General features: G+C 33.9%; 1 pseudogene; it reads left to right on the top strand.

The window, feature by feature from the left end:
• The first annotated feature begins 8,348 nt into the window (after positions 1-8,348).
• On the top strand, positions 8,349-8,431 carry LOC113276890 (annotated as a pseudogene).

Below are 8,431 nucleotides of genomic sequence, written 5' to 3'. Positions count from 1 at the left end.
TCTAAAAACCTAGCTTCATCTCCTTCTCTTTTTCTCTGGCTTTTTGGCTAAAACTTTTTATTTTTTTTCTTCTCTCTAATATCTTTAGAAACCATTCTCTAATTTCCATATTAATAACACTCCTATTATTAATAATAATAATACATCATATTTATAAATATATTCCTTTTTGTTAATTATTTTATTTATCTTTTTTATTTTCTCATAATTTTTTTAATTATTAAAGTTAATTAGGCTAACGAAAATAGAACAATAACCTAACTTGGGTAAAATCCGATCCGAAACGGTGACTAAAAATGCTGGGTATTATAGCTATGGCCTCTTTATTCATTATAGAATCAACTGAGAATTACACATCCTCATTGATTAAATCAATCCACCGACTCACCACAACGTAACCGAATACAAGAACTCTCATAACCACCCTATAAGATCAAAAGAAGTGTCTTCATCCATATGTGATAATGTTTACCATATTATCTATCACAAGTAGATGATCTTCTGTGCACACCCTGACATAGATTACCATGCACGCCTTCATCTCAACAATAATAATCTAAGCCATCACCACCAAGATGATCTTCTTCTCAACAAAATATCTTATCAACATCTCCATATGAATACTCCATAACGACATATCTTTCAACATTGATAAGTATTCCCCAAGCACCATAACAATGTACTCGTTCCACCATTCATGGTCTCTCATATACAACCCCCAAGAGATTGGATGAATCCCTCGCATCTCTGATGATAATTCATTGAATATTCCATGACTAACCACATATCCTAAACCTCCTTATATATGATTCGCAAACTTAGTTACCAAGTATTAGCCTCCTTGAATAAGGAAACCATCTCCAACTAGAATACCATGGTCAATTTAGGTAACTCATCTTTATATGGAAGTTATCCTAAACTAGAAAACTATGGTCAATTTAGGTATTCCATCTTATTATGGAAGTTGAACCAAACCCATTGTTTTCCTACAGCTGCAAATATCTAATATTGAAAATTAGGTTCGTTGGTAAGGTTTAGTCCAACATTTTCCTACTCTATAGTCTTGCATCTGCCACACATCAATGCTATATGGAACAGAGGGAGAATAAATATATATATACATATATCTCTGTAATAAAAAAAAGGTGTTGTTTGTCTCCTTGATTAAAGAGTCAATCGGTGGACATGATTCACCGAAAAGGGTCATCTCACGGTCCTTATCGTCTGGATTTTGTTTGACTTGGACGGATGAGAATGATAGGGACACACTTATTTAAAACGAAGGGACAAAAAAAATCAAACTTCCCTCTCCTCTTTCTCTTCCTTCTTTCATCTTTCTCGGTCTGTTCGTCTCTATCTCCGCCTCAACCAAAACCATTTGTCTTAAAAAAAAAATTCCAAATCAAAGTGCAATAAACATGAAATTGCAATACGTAAAGTAGTGATGATAGGCATGGCGTTGGATCTGATCTTCCGGCGTTGTTAAGAACTAAAACGCAAAGTTTGAAGCAAGACCTGGGGTTTGTTTGATTTTCTCTTAAATCTGTATAGGTTAAATTTTTTGTCGTTTCAATTTCAGATATTCTTTGATTTTTATCTTTTTAATTCCAGATAATCTTCGATTTCTTTTATGGTTCTTTGCTCAACTCTTAACAAAATTCCAAAATCAAAATCTAACAGGGAATGATTTGGGAGTTGTTCAGACCTAAAACACAAAGATTTAAGCAAGATGCAGGGTGTATTTGATCTTATCTTAAATTAATATAGGTTAACCTTTTTCGGTTGTTTATTCGGTTTTATCACAGGTCGATAATGATTATTTCATAATTCTGAACGATTTCAGTGTGTATTATGCAGATTTCACCATGTAAAGGGCCTAAATATGGGTTTCCATCAGTTTTTCCTCAACAACTCAAATAATCGACGTCAAGGGACTGAATGATTCATACCTTTTGTGCAATTGAGTGATAGATTCCTGGATATTTAAAACGATGGGACAAAAAAAAATCAAACTTCCCTCTCCTCTTTCTCTTCCTTCTTTCATCTTTCTCGGTTTGTTCCTCTCTATCTCCGCCTCAACCAAAACCATTTTTCTTAAAAAAAAAATTCCAAATCAAAGTGTAATAAACATGAAATTGAAATACGTAAAGTAGTGATGATAGGCATGGCGTTGGATCTGATCTTCCGGCGTTGTTAAGAACTAAAACGCAAAGTTTGAAGCAAGACCTGGGGTTTGTTTGATTTTCTCTTAAATCTGTATAGGTTAACTTTTTTGTCGTTTCAATTTCAGATATTCTTTGATTTTTTTATTTTTAATTTCAGATAATCTTTGATTTAGTTTAGGGTTCTTTGCTCAACTCTTAACAAAATACCCAAATCAAAATCTAACATGGAATGATTTGGGAGTTGTTCAGACCTAAAACACAAAGATTTAAGCAAGATGCAGGGTGTATTTGATTTTATCTTAAATTAATATAGGTTAAACTTTTTTGATTTTTTATTCGGTTTTATCACAGGTCGATTATGATTATTTCATAGTTCTAAACGAGTTTAGTGTGTATTATGCAGATTTCACCACGTAAAGGGCCTAAATATGGGTTTCCATCAGTTTTTCCTCAACAACTCAAATCATCGACGTCAAGGGACTGGAATGATTCATACTTTTTGTGCAATTGAGTGATAGATTCCTGGATATTTAAAACGATGGGAAAAAAAATAAATCAAAAAAATCAAACTTCCCTCTCCTCTTTCTCTTCCTTCTTTCATCTTTCTCGGTATGTTCCTCTCTATCTCCGCCTCAACCAAAACCATTTTTCTTAAAAAAAATTCCAAATCAAAGTGTAATAAACATGAAATTGAAATACGTAAAGTAGTGATGATAGGCATGGCGTTGGATCTGATCTTCCGACGTTGTTAAGAACTAAAACGCAAAGTTTGAAGCAAGACCTGGGGTTTGTTTGATTTTCTCTTAAATCTGTATAGGTTAACTTTTTTGTCGTTTCAATTTCAGATATTCTTTGATTTTTTTATTTTTAATTTCAGATAATCTTTGATTTAGTTTAGGGTTCTTTGCTCAACTCTTAACAAAATTCCCAAATCAAAATCTAACAGGGAATGATTTGGGAGTTGTTCAGACATAACACACAAAGATTGAAGCAAGATGCAGGGTGTATTTGATTTTATCTTAAATTTATATAGGTTAAACTTTTTTGGTTGTTTATTCGGTTTTATCACAGGTCGATAATGATTATTTCATAGTTCTGAACGATTTCAGTGTGTATTATGAAGATTTCACCACGTAAAGGGCCTAAATATGGGTTTCCATCAGTTTTTCCTCAACAACTCAAATCATCGACGTCAAGGGACTGGAACGATTCATACCTTTTGTGCAATTGAGTGATAGATTCCTGGATTTCATCTTCTGGATTGTCAAATTTTTGATTTACTGGTGTGCAATTGGTGGCTTGCTTTGGATGCCACCACTGCAAAGGCACCCTTAAGGTAATATAAACACACACGCATAATGATATTCAATTGAAAAATATGTTTCGCCTTAAGGTATTATTGATTTGTTATTCTTCCATTAATTTTGTGGGATCGTAGGACATTTGATTTATATCAGTAAAGAGAGCGCATCCTAGGATACCTTAAAATATTTTCTTCTCTTTTGGAATTCAATGATATTATTAGTTTTGTGAATTGAACCCGGTAGGTGCAACATTCTATTAAGCATTGTTAATTTTAATCATCAAGTTGTCTCATTTTGTTTCAAATTTTAATCTGAATTGCTTCTTTTGTGTTATATGTAGCTTGGCAACTTCAATTCTTTTGAAGGCGGAGTGCTTTACTGCAGGCCTCACTTTGATCAAACCTTCAAACGAACTGGTAATCTCGAGTCTCGATAAGGTTTCGAAGGTAAAGGAAATGTATTGACCTTATACAGTACATATTCCCATATTCTATGTCCAATTCCCATCTTATTCATTTTTATTTTCGACGATCTCTTTTAGTTCTGCGCTCCTTTCAAAAATTCTGTCGAAGATAAGAGATGTGAAGAATTTATATGAGAAGAAAAATCGATACTAGGTTAGTACTTAGTAAGCACAAATTCTAGGGTTTTCTCTTTAATTTTTAGCTATCTCATGTTCTTATTTGGTGTTTTATTGTTTTCTTCTTATCAATCCCTAATTAATCAAACACATATGTATTTTTGAAAGGAACCCTAGATTATTTCTTCTCTTTGGCCGTTTGGTTGTATATTTAAGATAAAAGCGGGGTATTTTGCATCCTTATTCTGCACCCGGTTTCAGTATGACACTGCCCTTCCATAAGTAGGAAGAATTGAACCTACATACGTTTTATGTACAAGTTGACGTATCTTTACTTTATCTGTTATGGGATATTTTTGCAGAACAACTGATCAGTCAATTCCTGCAACATCTTTGTATTCTCGCCTTTTTGCGTTCATCCATCCACTCGAGAGTAATAAGAAGAATCAGAAGAATTTTATGTATAAAATTTTTATTTCAGCTCTTTAGCGTGCCAAAGAAACAATATTCAAGATCATGTTCGTCCTCATTTCTATTAGTCTCTATGATCTCTTTGTCTTCTGCATGATGCTTTCAGTTATGGGATTTAGTATATAGTATAAATTCCAGCCTCCCAGCCAGGGAAATATTGTTGAAGTTCTAACATTGAATATAAATCACGTACTATTGTAATTTTGAAAGTGGTAGTAAAAGTTCGTTGCTCGGACTTGTAAAGATTTAAAAATAAAAATATATACACAATATTTGTCACAATGGGCGAGAGTTACTGGGACTAAAGATTCGGCCATTTTTCATTTTCAAGTGGTTCAGAATTTAATTCTTGGCGATTATAGTTCAAAACAAAACAAATCTTAACTCTAGTTTATTGCCAAGATAGATTTTATAAAATATTACTTGTATTTCTTAAGCATGGCATATCAAAAATCCCTAGGACTAAGCATAAACCATCAAATGAAATCACAAATAATTAATTAAAATTGGTGCAAAAAGTAAATATAGAATTAAATAAAATTACCCCAAGTATGAAGTTTGGCCTCCTCCGTCGTCCCAGTGTTGGGTTTTAACTCACCATAGTAAAAATGCTCTCAAAATAATTATTTATTGCTCAAAAAGTTGTTTACAAATGATAAAAAAGAGTAAAACAATTGAACAGAAAAATCGCAACAGAAATAACTGTTGCAAAGGCGCTGTTCAGTTGTTACAAAAAGAACGATAAATGATAACTGCTGTTGTACGAAGAACTACGACCCACGCGTGTGCGTCTTAGACACTGTTGATAAACGACTGCTTATGCGAGTCCGTTCTTCGTGTTCTTCATCTTCATCAATGGCAGCAGCAGCAGCAGAGAGAAATCATGGTTCTCGATCTGCAGCGTTCCTTCTCTCCTCCCAACTCTCGACAACCATTCTAGTAGGCCCAAAGATCATATTTATACTCAAAGACACGCTGAAATCCCTCGCCATAACTCCAAATAATTCGTCTTTACTCGGCAGTGAATAACATTATTTTTGAATATTTTCTTACCAGATTTAGAATTTCACACGTAAACTTTGATCCTGCACGCTCTAGTAAGCCTTATACATTCCTCATAAGTCATCCAACTCCTCCAAAACACTTCCATGCACAACCAAAACACACACAACACCGTGTACAGGTCGTGTTCACTCCGTGTAGCTCTGTTTTGAGCTCGAGAATTAAATCGATATTTCTAGCCAATTCCGATCAAATTCGACACCCAAACTATCTTCCTTAGACTAAATCACATCTTTCTGCCAAAATTCAGCCATTGAATCGACCTACCACTACTTCATTTCTTCGATCGAAAATTCTCCTGAACTGTGAACATTTTCCCGCCAATTTTCAGTTTTCAAATTGTTGAAGAAGGTGCCCCTTATCCTGGACTGGGGTGAGAATAGCAGATGCTTTGGGGGTGACCTGGGGGTGCCCCTTAGTAATTAGGTTACCCCTTATCCAAACTTGGGAGTCCGAATAACACGTGTCCTCCGGGTGCCAAAACCAACTTTTCGAGCCGAATTTTCTTAAAATATTTATTTCCAAAAAAATACCTACAAATACATAAAATAACAAAATTAGTACAAAATCGAGTGCCAACAATATATAGTATTGAGAACAAATTGGATACAAAAATGTGTCTATCACGTACGTACTTAGTCATTTAACTTTTACCTGATGCTCATAATTGAACTCTGCTCACATGGTTTACTTTTGCAAAGAGTTCCACAGAGGATGAAAAACAAGAGGAAGATCGTGAGAAAAACCAAAGACAGAGACAGTGAAGGATTCTAAGTGGAAAGTTCTTAATGACTTAAGGTTGTATGGTTGTGCAGTCTTAATGAGGTGACTCTTCAATTTACTTGCTAGAAGTGTATTGATTCTATATAAGTTGTTAATTCAAATTATGAATTATTGTTTTCTTAAAAAGATTTTAAGCGAGGACCATCCATGTCTTTGAGTCAGTTCACTGCCGAAGGCGATGTCAAGTTCGAGGTTGTTCCTTTTGTTCCTCCAAAAGCTTCTTGGGTTCTGTATGAGAGTTGGTACAAACCTAAAAAGTTGAACTTGAAGTAATGTCAGGCATGCCTTCATCTCAGTTGAATTTGATGAGTTTTCTCCCAAGTGCCTAGACTTTTTGATGGTAACTAATTTGTTCCCTAAGACTATTGATATAGGTTCATTATGATAAAAAGGAGGTATGGAACGGAATTGCAAGCTTTGTTACATGCCTAAAAGCTGAACATTACTTTTCTTTGTATCTTTTGCGGGGTCTGAGGGTATAGCCGGGCGTGAGCTTCTAAAATTTTCTGTGAAATTTATGGGCTTAGCATTGTAATCTTACCTGGGAATTAAGATCCATATATGTACTTAGCATGCTTTGGACTATAACATTTTCAAATTGAAATTTTATTTTGTATATGTTATCCATAGAATTTTAATATATATTTAGCCGATGCTGGGTACTTAGTTGTTTGTTGATAAGGGCTTTTATATTAAATTTCATTGGTATAATGGTTTCCTTACCGTTTTTTCCATCCTTTGTTAATTAGGTAATACATTTCTTTCGATTTTTTATTTTAATTTTATAGTGAGGGTTATAATAAACTATAAATCTTTGATTGGTTTTTTTTATTTTCTTTTAGAGTGTTCTGTGGCGATGTTTGATCATCAGCATCACCAATTTATCATTTTGTTTATGTCATTTGAGAGCTGATGCAAGGGAAGATTGCAAGTCATGGATTGAACTTGAAATCACTACAAACGTAGTAAGATTATTACTGCCCATGTGACAATTTTTTTATTTTTTTTATGTTGTTCTTACTTCCCTATTAAGTTCTGAGTTTAGTATTTTTTCCTTGATATGTATATGGCAACCCATTAATTGGGGAATGAGGAGATTGCGTTTAAGGTTATGAATGAACATAAACTGACATCGATTAGCATTTCAAATTGCATCCCACATCACAAGTAAGTTCCTACACTTTGCAGTTGCATATTTTAAGAAATTGAGTACTTGACAGTTTAAGAACGAACATGATCACAATGGGTGGGAAAATGATTATCATTTCCATATATAACTTTTTGGTTTTTAAAATTAAAATTCGTTTACCCTTTATATGCCAAATTAAAAAAATATATAAATATTTTGTCGATATTTCCCCTAAAATCCCTGGAGTTTCTTTATAGGAACACAACGGGACCTTATCTCTCGAAGTAAGCAAAAGGTATAATATTTTTACTTCACGTGCTATGCTCTGGCGATATAGTTTTGCTGAATAAGTAAGATCAGGAGTGGCATTATGTCCAACAAGGATATGGTGCTCACGGTGTGTATTTGCATAAAAGTAGAATGAGTCGGAATCCTTGGCTGAAAAAAAGGTTCACATGCACAACAACATTCCAATGTATTGTTAATGGTGTTAGGAATCTTCTGTGTATTCACACTGCCATAGGGTTGTTGCATGTTTTTGCAAGTACAAATTAGTTCTTTTTGGTTATGTCAGGATATTGCCACTGACATATAAACTGTATTCTTTAAAAATGGCTCTTGCCTTTATGATAGTATAGTAATGTGTTTTCTGAATTTCTCTATATCATGTATGCATCCTTGCATTTCATTGACTTTGCACCTCAGCTGTCAGACACGTCCTTCTATTGTGTTTTCAAGCGAGGTTAGTTTGTAGACCTCTATTATTATTTACACCATTTTTATTTCCTTTTTGCATTGCTTTTATTAGATTTTATTGAATGATAATGGTGGTTTTCTTTAAGTGTTGGATGTGACAGGCGCAAATGAGGAAATTATATTGGTAATGTGTGTCTGAATGCTTCATTGATGTTAACAACTTGGAGATCTGATGCCCTGA

The sequence above is a fragment of the Papaver somniferum genome, chromosome 4 (genome assembly GCF_003573695.1).
Source record: "Papaver somniferum cultivar HN1 chromosome 4, ASM357369v1, whole genome shotgun sequence".
NCBI classification, from domain to species: domain Eukaryota; kingdom Viridiplantae; phylum Streptophyta; class Magnoliopsida; order Ranunculales; family Papaveraceae; genus Papaver; species Papaver somniferum.
Note: the sequence above shows the minus strand (reverse complement) of the source record. Positions and strands in the feature narration are given on the sequence as shown.